This window comes from Suricata suricatta, chromosome 12 (genome assembly GCF_006229205.1).
Source record: "Suricata suricatta isolate VVHF042 chromosome 12, meerkat_22Aug2017_6uvM2_HiC, whole genome shotgun sequence".
NCBI classification, from domain to species: Eukaryota; Metazoa; Chordata; class Mammalia; order Carnivora; family Herpestidae; genus Suricata; species Suricata suricatta.
The window spans coordinates 65,646,757-65,659,193 of NC_043711.1; positions in this window are offsets into that span (position 1 = coordinate 65,646,757).

The window sequence follows — 12,437 nt, forward strand, 5'->3', positions numbered from 1 at the left end:
GAGCAAAAAGTCCTATCCCCAAAGCATCTTTAAAAAATAGAAACAAAAACAATCACAGGCTCCACTTTGGGTATGGCTATATAAGTTCCACATACCTACTCCCCAGAGAAACTGGCAAAAATTTGTTTTAAAAACAAACATTTAAAGTCTCTGGAAATGATTCTGAGAGCATCTAGCAAAGAAAGAAACATTTACTCAAGAAAATCTACTAAAACTTGATTAAGAACAATAAGAACCTGTGACATACGAACTGAGACCCACCTCTTCCCTCCCCATTCTGAGATGAGCAAGACAGAAACTTCACTCCAGATTGCTGCAGCCCAAAGCCAAGTCCCTTCTTCTGTAAGCTCCCACAAGAAGGGCTATCTGCCTAGGGATAGGGCAAGACACCAGCATTTTCCATCTTGCCTACAGCTAGTACTGAGTCTCCAGCCTGTTACTGAGCTACGTTCTGGGTGAGTGAAGTGGAGAAGTGACAACTCCTTTATTGTTGGGTTGGAGGCTCCATCTTGGGTTTGGTGCTGTTGAGAACAAGGGGACCCCAATGGCTTTTGTCCCAGCTTATAAGACAGGTTTCTCGATGGAGGAGGCAAGCTAAGGATACATGAGACCACTGCCTCTTCTTCACCAAGTGTTCCTTTAGGAACAGGGTTAATGCTCAGAGAGAAGGGCACCATGGTCCCTACCCCAATCTCCAGAGTCAGGGCTCAGAGATTTTGCCTGGGGGAGAGCTCTGAATCTCTTTGGAGAACATTTAAGTTTCTAAAAGATCTGACTTCATTTGCAACAGAAAGTGAAGAAGTTCACACTTAAGGGCTCTCTCAAAATTAGTCTGCCTGTGAAAGGCAGTTGGGAAGAGAACAGAGTCCATGGAGATAGTGGCTAACTGTAGGTTGGCTACTCTGCGGAAGAGAAAGAACGAAACTCCTGGTTGGATTGCTCTAGTTGGACTGATGGTGTTCCAGTAAAGTCAAGTCTTGGGTGCCTAAAAACAAAAGCAGAAGGGAGTGAGGGGACAGCACAATGGTATGATACTAACAGGACACCAGCTTGTTGGCCACATGTTACCCATAAGGTTAAGTGCAATGGCCTAGAAAGAAATTTGCTGCCTTTCACCAGTGCCTCTAACCTCTAACCCATCTTATCTCCAACTACAAGACCCCACTGTTCTCCAAACTCTTTAATCTCCTCCTAACATGCCATGCTTCTCAAATAGCTGTCTTTGCTTATTTCTCCTTTATCATTAATATCCATTAATAATTAACATCAGCTAACATCACCTCCTCCATGAACTCTTTTTTCTGATTTCTGCACCAATAAATCCCTGCTCCCTTAGCATTATATTTATTTTCCTATTTTAGCTCCTAAATACTACATGTGGCTGCCTGTCTCTTCCTCTAGACTTCTGGGAAGCAGAAAGTCTAGGATTCAGTGTCATGGTCAAAGTTGGATATAAGAGACTGAGGATGGTGGCCCTTAATAAAAGTCAATTCAATTTATCTGCATTGGAAAGGGTGGAATGGTAGTGTGTACAGAATGTCCTGGGCAGAGGGCCCGACAGATCCAGGGCTATGCACAATTCACTGTGAGCAACAGATGGCAATTTGCCCCCTCTTGTTCCACTCTCAAGCATTCAGAACTGTCAGAAAGGTAGCCTTATATACTGCAAAGGGAATGCCATTTGACAGAACACATGTGGGCCCTGAATTGAAGAAAGAGAGCCCCCTCCTAATACCCAAGCTTTTCCTAAGAAACCTAAGGAAGGGATGTTTCCTAGCAAAGCAACTCAAATTCACCCCCCAAATTACTGGTTGGTATTCAAAGCTTTGCATAAAGAAAAGTTAGGTGCCTTCAGATTCCAAACACAGACAAAAGAAAGAACGGGAACCGAATTTAAATAGGGTGTTGCATTTGCAAGACAGATGTGGGTAATCCCCACCAAGAAGGCTAAAGAATGAACTGTGTTGGGAAGGTCCTGGGACACAGAAAGAATTTGAGACTGTGATTGTACCTAATCCACAAGCAGCACTCAACCTGAGATTCACGAATTTTAGAGTTAAAAGTACTTTAAAAATAATATGCCTGTGAAAAGGTGCAAACTCCCACTTATAAACTCTAAGTCATGAGGATGTAACGCACAGTATGGAGACTATACTTACTAATCCTGTATTGCATGTTTGAAGGTTGCTAAGGGAGTAGATCTTAAAAGTTCTCATCTCAAGAAAAAATGTTGGAACTATGCATGGTGAAGGGTGTTAACTAAATTCATTGCGGTGGCCATTTGCAATCAACACAAATATTGAATTGCTAAGAGGTACACTGGAAAGTAATATAATAGTATGTGTCAATTATACCTCAATTTTTAAACAAAAGATAACATGTCTGTGATGGTTAATTTTCTGTGTCAACTTGGCTAGGCCACTGTAGCCAGTTTCTGGTCAAACACCAGCCTAGATGTTGTTGGAAAGGTATTTTTAAGATGTGATTGACATTTAAATCAGTAGACACAGTAAAGCAGACTACCCTCCACAGTGCAATGTGCCTTCTTCATCTAATCAGTTGAAGGACTTAATAGAAAAGCCTGAGGTCCTCTGAGAAAGAATCCTGTCTCCAGTCGGCCTTTGGACTCAAGCTACTGCATGAATTCATCCCTTAGTCTCCAGTCTGCCTGCCAGCTCTGTCTTTCTGTTTCTCTGTCTCTCTGCCCCCCTCCCTGCTCTGGACACACACACACACACACACACACACACACACACACACACACATCATATTAATTTCTGTTTCTTTGGAAAACCCTGACTAATATAATGCCAAACCCCCAAATTGTGTAGATAAGGAAAATGGGGATTAAAGAATAATGGTAAGAAGAAACATTTATTGAGTACTGAAAACTGAGAATTGCCCTATGATGGACTCTAACGATACCTGAATTAAATCAACAACCAGGTCGGTCTGATTGTACCCATTTAGCAAATGAGAAAATTGGGGGCCACTGGGGCTTGGGAGTTTTTTAGGGAGCCATTCAATCACGTGGCAACAGGCTCAGGGACTAGTTCTCTTAGTCACCTGCTTGCTTTCCATGGTGCACCTCTGTGTGCCTCACATGGCAAATACAGCTGCATATTTTTAAAAATTGTATGATGGGGTGCCTGGGTGTCTCAATGAGTTAAGTGTCTGACTCTTGATTCCCACTCAGGTCACCATGTCACGGTTCATGAGTTCGAGCCCCATGTCCGGCTCTGCGCTGACAGTGCAGAACCTGCTTGAGACTCTCTCACTCTCTCTGTCTGCCCCTCCCTGCTCACACTCTCTCTTTTTCTCTCTCAAAATAAATAAACGTTAAAAAAAATAAGGTAAAAAGTAAAAAAAAAAAGATGAAAATTTTCTACTTGGTATTCTGAAACAGATGCTGGAATTTGCAAGAACGTGGTTCACCATACAGGGGCATGAGTAAAACAACAGGAAAAAAAACAGATAACCAAAATTAGTGCTTAGTTAAGTTGGCTGCTTGGAAATGAAATAAAGTTAGTTCCCATCTACGTTACACAAATTAGGTGCCGGATGAATAACAGAGTGAATACAAAATAAAATAAACCATAAATTATTCTAGAGGAAAACACTTCACTGATCTTGGTATTGGAGCAGTCTTTTTCACTCTTAAAGCAAAGAAAGATATCAAAAAGAAAAGTCTGCTAGGTCTGACGAAATTTAAAGTCAATTTCTGTTTATTTCAAGACTAAAATTAAATGACAAAGGCAGGGACACCTGGGTAACTCAGTAAATTAAGCGTCAGACTTCAGCTTGGGTCATGACCTCATGGTTTGTGGGTTCAAGCCTTGCGGCAGGCTCTGTGCTGGCACAGAGCCTGGAGCCTGCTTCAGATTCTGTGTCTCCCTCTCTCTCTCCCCCTCCCCCACTCACACTCTGTCTCTCTCTCAAAAAATGAATAAACATTAACGACAACAACGGAAGGACAAACGCAATGACAAGCTAGGGGGATATTACAAGAAATGTTAGATAGCTCAAGAATTACAGAGAGTATATGTATATATAAAAATCTGTATTTCATATTAAAAGAGCAACACCTCCCCCCATCAAATGGGCAAAATTCTGAATAATTTTCAGAGAAATATAAATGGCCAAAAAGCACATAAAAAAACACTACAATTCAGGCAAATAAAAATTAAAACAAGGCTGTTATTTCAATATTCAGAGGTAAAAGGAAATTATAATACTGAATGTTGACGAGGTAGCACAGACTCGTTTTTGTATTGTTGGGAATGTAAATGAACACAGCCCACCTGGAAAGTGTTTTAAAATATGCAAACCTGGAACACCCAGATGGCTCAGTCAGTTAAGCATCCAACTTCGGTTCAGGTCATGATTTCAAGATCCATGGGTTCAAGCTCTATGTCAGGCTCTGTGCTGACAGCTTAGACCCTAGAGCCTGCTTAGGATTCTGTGTCTCCCTCTCTCTCTGACTTTTACCCCCTCACACTCTGTCTTTCTCTCTCTCTTTACTTCAAAAATAAACATTAAAAAAAATTTAAATATGCACACCCATTATCACAGATGTTTACCAGGAACCTGTTAGGTGTTAATTCTCAAGGAATCGTGAAGGTGCTCATTTTTCTTGAATATAAAAACACAGCTAATTATTTGACCCAATAATCCTTTTTTAAGGATATAACCTAATAAAATAACCAGAATGCATCATCTTAGCACAATGTCCAATACCAAAAAAAAAAAAAAAACAGCTACCACTTAAATACCTTAAAATAAGGTAAAATAAGAAAACAGTTGGTCTAGAGAAGCTGTATAGCCACCACGAAGCACGTTTCAGCCCTTAAGTGATGTGTGGGTTTTTTAAATTTTTAAATGGCATAGAGATATGTTGATGCTATAACTCTCAAGTTATAGCTGCTTTTGTACTTTAGTGTAAAATATATTTTTGTATTTTTGGATTTTTCTAAATTTTCTGTGCCGAGCATGTATCACTTTTATAATCAGAAAAATAATGCTAAACATACGTAACTACTGCCTGCAACATTTTGTAAAGAACAATTATGTCATTTCAAGTTTACAATGTATTCTAGGGAAAATCAGCTGTGTTTGCAAAGATGGCTGCACAGGGATGTTTCAAAACACGGTAAAAAACGGGGATCAAGCTGAATAACAAAGAATAGATAGGCCAAGGGTTACATGAATTATGGTTTATCCACAAGATGGTACCCCGTGGCTAAAGTCATGAGGAAGCACTCAGGAAAGCGCCCGTACTCCTATCTGGACGTGTGCACCCTTCTCAGAATGCCCACTCCTGTTCCTTGGACCCACTCTCTCCAGATAAGCTCCTTGCATATAAGCCCCTGTCACAGGCTTTCTTTTGAAGTCATCCAAGCTAAGGCAAGTGTATGTCATTTCTGCTCTGGAATGTGGGCTCGGTGGTTCTCCACAAGTTCTCTTGTCATCTTCAGAAAGTCCCAAGCTAAAGTACCCCTACTCGATGGTTTGGCACATGAAACCCTAGTGTGAGCAGACCCCACCTAAATTTTCAGAGTCAAAATCCTGGATCCTGGAATGGCGGAACCAGGTACGTATCCTCAGGTGGGGATACCATTCTAAAGAGGCTTATTTCTGAGTCCTCATGTGGTATGTGTCCACCTCATTCACTTTGCCACAAACTTCCTCCTCTGTATTCCACATGACATCTGATACTTTCTTAATTACAAAGATATTCAAGAATGTCTCTGGCTAGCCGGGCCCCTGAAATATCAGAGAAAGCCTTGTAGACTGTGTGCAAGTGGGAAACTGCCTTTCAGAAAAATAGTCTACCGTGACCTATAAGATGGGGGAGGAAGAACTTGTCAGTTTAAAGCATCAAAAACCCACTCTCCTCTTCTTTAGGAGTCTCTAGTAATGGGTCCACTTTGTGGAGGGAGAACAGAGGCAAGGGTGTGGGGGGTGGTGAGGGACAGGCTCTGTCATGCTGTTTCCTCAGGAACTTTGTCACTATTGATCTAGTGTCAGCAGAACATGAGCTCCGGATTTATTTTCCCTGTCGCAGGGGTGGGTCATTCCTTTTCTTTCCAGTTGCCTTTATTATCAAGAGCACAAACAACATTTGAGGGATGGAGCAAGACCTTGAACTAGGAATGGTGACCAAAGACCCAACACAAGTTCTCCTAATGTTTCCTAGGACCCCGACCTTGCCCTGAGTCACACCATTGTCTGCCCAACTGAACTACTTGGGATGCCCCTCCCTCCCCCGAAAACTCTGGGATGTTACAGCATTGGCTGGTAAAGTCTGACCCTGAGGGGTCACCCGACCTAGCACACATTTGCCTAACAAACACACTGAGTCTATGTGCCAGGCACTGTTCTAAGCATCTCATTTAATCCCAACAATTCCCTATCAGGTGAGTACTGTTATCACCCTTATTCTATTAGCCCCACCCACCAAAGTGTTGAAGGTAGTTTATGTCATGATTTCTTGTCCAAACATTACAATGGGCTCCAGATTTCTCTCTCTATTGCTAGTCTCTCCATTTTATCCATCCTTCATTCTGCCTCTAGAATGTTCTTCTTGTCCCCATGCCTTCACTGGTCCCCCAACTGCCTACAAGGCAGTTATATTTCCTTAACCTGGCTTAGAAGGCCTTCTTTCTCATCTCCCTCCACGTCACTGCCCTATATAGGTCTCCCTGCAGCTAACAACAATAAATTAGGCAGCATCCCTCAGAAGAAGAAAGCTCTTTAGTATCTGCATGCCTTTATTTTATTTCTTAGGATGGATTTTGTAGGAAACAGACTCTGATGTGGAGATTTGCAGGAAAGAAGTTCATTGGAAATTTCTCTCAAGGAAAACATTTATAAGGATATGTTAGCTACCTGTTAGGTAAAAAAAATTATCCTTAAATTTAGCAGCCTAAAGCAATAAACATTTATTATGTCACACAGTTTCTGTGGGTCAGGAATCCAGGAGCAGCTGAGCAGTGTGGCTCTGGTTCAGGGTCTCTCATGAGGATGCATCAAGCTGTCTGTCAGGGGATTCACTGCCAAGTTCATCAAATGGTATTGGTAGTACCCCGTCCTTGCCCATGGGCTCCTGCACAGTGTCCACACAACAGGGCAGCTGGTTTTCCCCAGAAGGAGGGTAAGACAGAGTGAGGGTGGGGAAGAGTGTACCCAAGACTGAAACCAGAGTCTTTCCATAAACTAATCTTGTAAGTGATACCCCATCATATCTGTGACTATTCACTAGAGTCACTAAGTCCAGCCCACATGCAAAAGGAGGGGAATAAAACCCCATTTCTTGAGGGAAGGAACACCAAAGAATTTGTGGACATATCTTAAAAGACATCATGGACAGTAAGGGAAGCAGTGATGGGCAAAGAGAGAAGGTCAACAGTGATCCACTCTCAACAGAGCCTCCACTGACCCGGGGAGGGGGACAGGGCTCTGGAGACTGGATGGTCCCTCAAGTTCAGGAAAGGAGCTAGCCTTTTTTATGCCTATCTCTCCTAATCATGGAAGCACAATGGCCCTTGGTGGGCAGTTGGGGAGCATAACATTGGGATGAGCAGCACCTTTTGGCAGAAGACACTTTGGTGAGGCGGAGCATGGCTGGGGCATGTCAGCAGCCAAACCATCCAGCAGGTATGAAAGCCTTGGCTCTGGGGAGGGATTTGGGGCCTCTACTAAATCCATTCTCTATGCCCTTTAGATCCAACTGCTTCAAATAATAAGTTAACCCCATCTGGGAGAAGCTTCTCTAGAATACTGGTTAAAGAAAACTTTCTTGGAGAAGATGTTCAAGACAAAGTTTAGGACTGGCCCCAGGGCCACAAGTGGTACTCATCATTTCTTCCTCTGTCAGCTCTTTTAGCTCAACTCCCACATGCACTCCATACCTTATCTATCACACCAGATGGTCAGGTGGTTTACTGGTGGAGTGTCCTAGACTCTCATCCCTGAGGGGTCTGTGCCTCTGGCCACCATGCTCTTCCCAGGTCAGGACTGTTACACTTGTCCATTCTCAGTCACAAGTGGCCAGGGTAGTAGTAATACCTCCTGTGATGATGATCAGGGTCACTTACTGCTGGTGACTCCTTTTCTCACCTGCTGTCTGCTTAACACAACAAGCCAGAAGTGACTAGATGCCAGCAACACCTGAAAGTTTAATGGGACTCCTACCATCTGCTGGTAAAAGTATTGGCACTCTGAGGAACCAGGACCTCAAAACCTACAGAACTCAGGGTTGTAGGAAGAGAAAACCCAATCACCCAAACAAGCCATTCACGGTGATGATAAGTGAGGCCACTCCTGTATCTTCTCCTTGGTTTCCAACACATGTGTTCTACACACTGGGGACACAACACTCTACAAAGGCTGATTTTAGGATGTGTACTGCATCTTGGAAGATGATGTCCTGGCCTTGTGGGCATCATTTCTAAGCTGGTGCCTCAGCTACTTCAAAAGCTTCTAGGAGCCTGGCAGCTTCTGGTATGGTATGTGAGAAGTCCATGTCATAGACCCATCAGTGCAACTCTTGCTGTCTGGGGGGCCCCTTCTAATGAGCTGCCCTATGGGACTCCATGGTGGGGGGTCCAATCCTCTCCTCCAGTCTTGGCTACTCCATTCATGTGCTCACTGTGTCAGCAGTGGAGTGGTCAATGTTAGAGGCTGGCAGCCTTAGAATGACCATGTCATTCTGTCTGCTTGGTTGCTGTGTACCTCTTCCTAAGAAGGAGCTCTCATTGAGAACAAAAACTTTCATGTTTTGTCCCATTTCATCCATCTGGGAACATCTTTACCCAGACTTTCTTGTCCTTGATCTTTGAATCCTACTCTTCCCAGATGCTGATAGAGCTGCAAAGCCATTTTTATTGCTTATGAATTGTATGTATTCTTATTTAGGAGCACTTCTCACTCCACAGGAAGTAAATGAGTGAAGCCCTGCCCCAAATTGTGCCCATTGGGAGGGTTTCATCCTCATAGCCACGTTTCAGGGTCACAAGCTCCACCATTTTCCTCAAGGTTGGAAGGATTTGTACCGGAGTCTCACACACACACACACACACACACACACACACACACCTCTCATATATACCACACATACCACACATACACACACATGCACACACTACACTGTAGTACACACACAACATATATACAGCCCACACTCACCCAGTACATTTTACACACACACACACACACACACACACACACACACCCTAATACACACCACACTATACCACATACATACCACACCACACACACACACACACACACACTACACTATAACACATACACACAGCATATACACACCCCCACTACACCCTATACATTACACACACACACACCCCATACATAGACACCACAGTATACCACACACACACACACACACACTACACTGTAACACACACACACAAAATATGCACACCCCACACTACACACCCTACATTACACACTCATACACACATGCATGCACAGGAGCTATGAGCTGGAGGAAAGGATCTGGTGCAACTGTGCTGATGACACAGGGATTACTTGCTAGCTTCTATCCCTGCTAATGCCCAGTCTTGGTTCTACAGTTTCCATTGCATGGTGGATTGATGCTGGGTCCATCCATTCTTATAACTTAACAGATTTGACAAAACCATGTCATGAGGAGCAGGTGGGGCCCATGTTTAGGTGATGCCTTATTGTCAAGGTGCTGTGAAAAGCCCAGCAATGCACAGAGCTCTTTTTCTTGTAGGTACAATTCTCTGAATATGGCATGGCCTTACTCCAGAGCCATAGGGGTTTAAATTGATTTTCTTAATAGGCTTTGCCAAAGTCCACATAGTGTCTTTTGCCCCACAAATGCCCCAAATGCATTAGGACTTGATGGAACACCCGGGGCGAGCAGTGGGGCGATTTATACCACAGCGTGGGGCTGCCGCAGAGTCCTTCCCTATTCTGGAACCCACCAGAAAGTGATGGCCTTCCATGTAACCTAGAAAATGGATCAGAACAGTACATAAAGTGTTGGACATGCTGCTCTAGAAACGGAAGAGTTCCACGAGGAATTGTGCTTCCTTCTTAGCGGTCACATATCGGGAAGACCTAATACTCTGCATGCAATGTGTTCCCAGACACCGTGCCCCTAAACATCACATTGACGTAAGAGGCCCTGAATCTTTATAGAGTTTACTCCCCCCGCCCCCGCCTGGAACACAGGTCTTTCGCTGAGACCTCTGCTACTCTTGCCAGCCCCTGCAAACATAGCGCAAGCAGTATGATATCATCAAAATGGTGCACCCATGTATCCCGGGTGTCCAGATGGTGATGATCTGACCACCTTCTCTGGAGCTCTGCCACTCTTTTAATTAAGTCTTAGGATGAGTCTTTTTACTGTCTTCCAGCTGCAGGATATGACAGCTCCTTTCACCATGGCAAGAAGGTCCTCTGACTTAACACATTTTGCCTTAAATTGATGATTAATCACTCTTGACCTTTTATTGAATTTTTCCAACTCATCGTTTGTACTTAGCAAGACGCGTCCAATTCCACGGTCATTATAATGACTACTTCCCCTGTACTTCTCAACTGCCTGACAGGTTGCACCTGCCAGAGCATTGTGTTCTACAGGAATCGCACTCCAGGTGAGTAGCGGGGAAATGTTAACAACGGCACTGCTGTAGTCTGCCAGGCTGGGGTGTATCAGTGCTCTCCCCAACTCGAGCAACGGGGTCCTCATTGCCAGTCAGTGGCAGAGGGCGGGTGATCCAGCCCCCAAATTCCATCTTGGATGTTGTTTCCTTGGACCACTGCTGGTACCAACTCTCTTAGGTTCAGTGCCTTGGGACACATATGTAACGAGATTTGCCTGCCGGTGTTCTTTGGAGGAGGGCTCTTGGATGCACTGGCCAAGAAGTAAAGAGACCAGGATGGGGCTGAGGCAGGCACTGAACTGTGATTCAATTGTAACAAAAGCCTCGTCTAATCCCAAACTGCGGAGTTTGGAGGCTGGGTTGGCCCTTCAGATATGTCCCAGAGTGAGACACGGGACTTGGTTTTTTAACCTCTCTGTCCACTGGTCATTGGATTCCAGTTGCTTTTGAGCAGAGGGAATAACCTTGGGCAAGGCAGCTGCCTTCGCAGAAGGTCATGCCTGGGCAGCAAGCTGGCTGAGAGCCGTCAGTAGACAACACTCTCTGATCTGTACCTCCCTTCCTACCCAGGTCTTATATATACCACCCCTCCCTTGGACACTTTCCAGCCACCCTCTCTCCCGTCATGCTCCTGCAATGTGACAAAACCTTTTGTGCTTTGAAACCAAAAGAACTTGTGATCTCTCTGGGTCAAATTCTCCTCCTTTTCCAGATCTTTCCATGGCTGCTTCCACTTCAGTCTTCAAATGTCAAGATTCAAAAGCCACCTCCTCAAAGAATCCACTCCAGTTATCTCTACCACAGCACCTGTGTGTTGCCATCACAATACTTAGTACCCTGTCTCAAGTCACCTTGTAGCTTTATCGGCATGCCTGGTCATTGTCTAGCTCTTCTGGCCACATGAAAATATAGACTCCTATCATTAGAGATTTGGGGTTCTTTTCCCACGTGTCTCCCAGAACAACACCTGACATTTAGTATTCCCTCAAAACGCATGTGTTAAGGTTTGATAACTTCGCTGACTTCTGGCATCACTCTCCTGCTATTTCATTAGTCTTATGCTATTCCATCTTTCTGGAATATTCCTACTCAGTCACTAAAATACAGATAAATCTCTCTCTCTCTCTCTCTCTCTCTCTCTCTCTCTCTCTCTCTCTCTACTTTTCTTCTCTCCTTCTAGGACTTCCAGTCTTTTAAAGGCTGCTTTTTTTAAAAACAGTAAAATAGATAAACCATTAGCTAGCCCATACACAGACAGACAGACAGACACACACACACACACACACAGAGATCAAAATAAAAGAGAAGTTCAGATAAATAAAACAAGTGAAAGGAAATGTAAAGACTAATAAGAGATTGCTTTGTTCAACTCTAAAATTTAAAAATGTAGATGAAATCATTGCCTTTCTAGAATATATAAATTATCAAAAGTGACCTTAAAAGAGTTAGAAAATCTGAACAAACTAAACACCATGGAAACAATTGAGAAAGACCTCAAAGAATTATGTATTCCCTTCCTCACCCCCGATAAAAATGAAAAAAAAGTTCAAAGTTCTGAGCTTTTCACAGATTCTATCAAATAATTACAAAATAGATACTTCAGTATGTATTTAAATTGTTTCAAATCATTGTAAAAAGGGAAATTCTGAGTTCTACCTAAAATCACAGTGATGCTAAAACTCAATGCATGACTCCTAATATGATATTATCAAAGGGAAGCACATTTGGAGCATCCTCATGCATGGATAACACATGAATAGTGGTGTTTAGGAATTCAGGGAT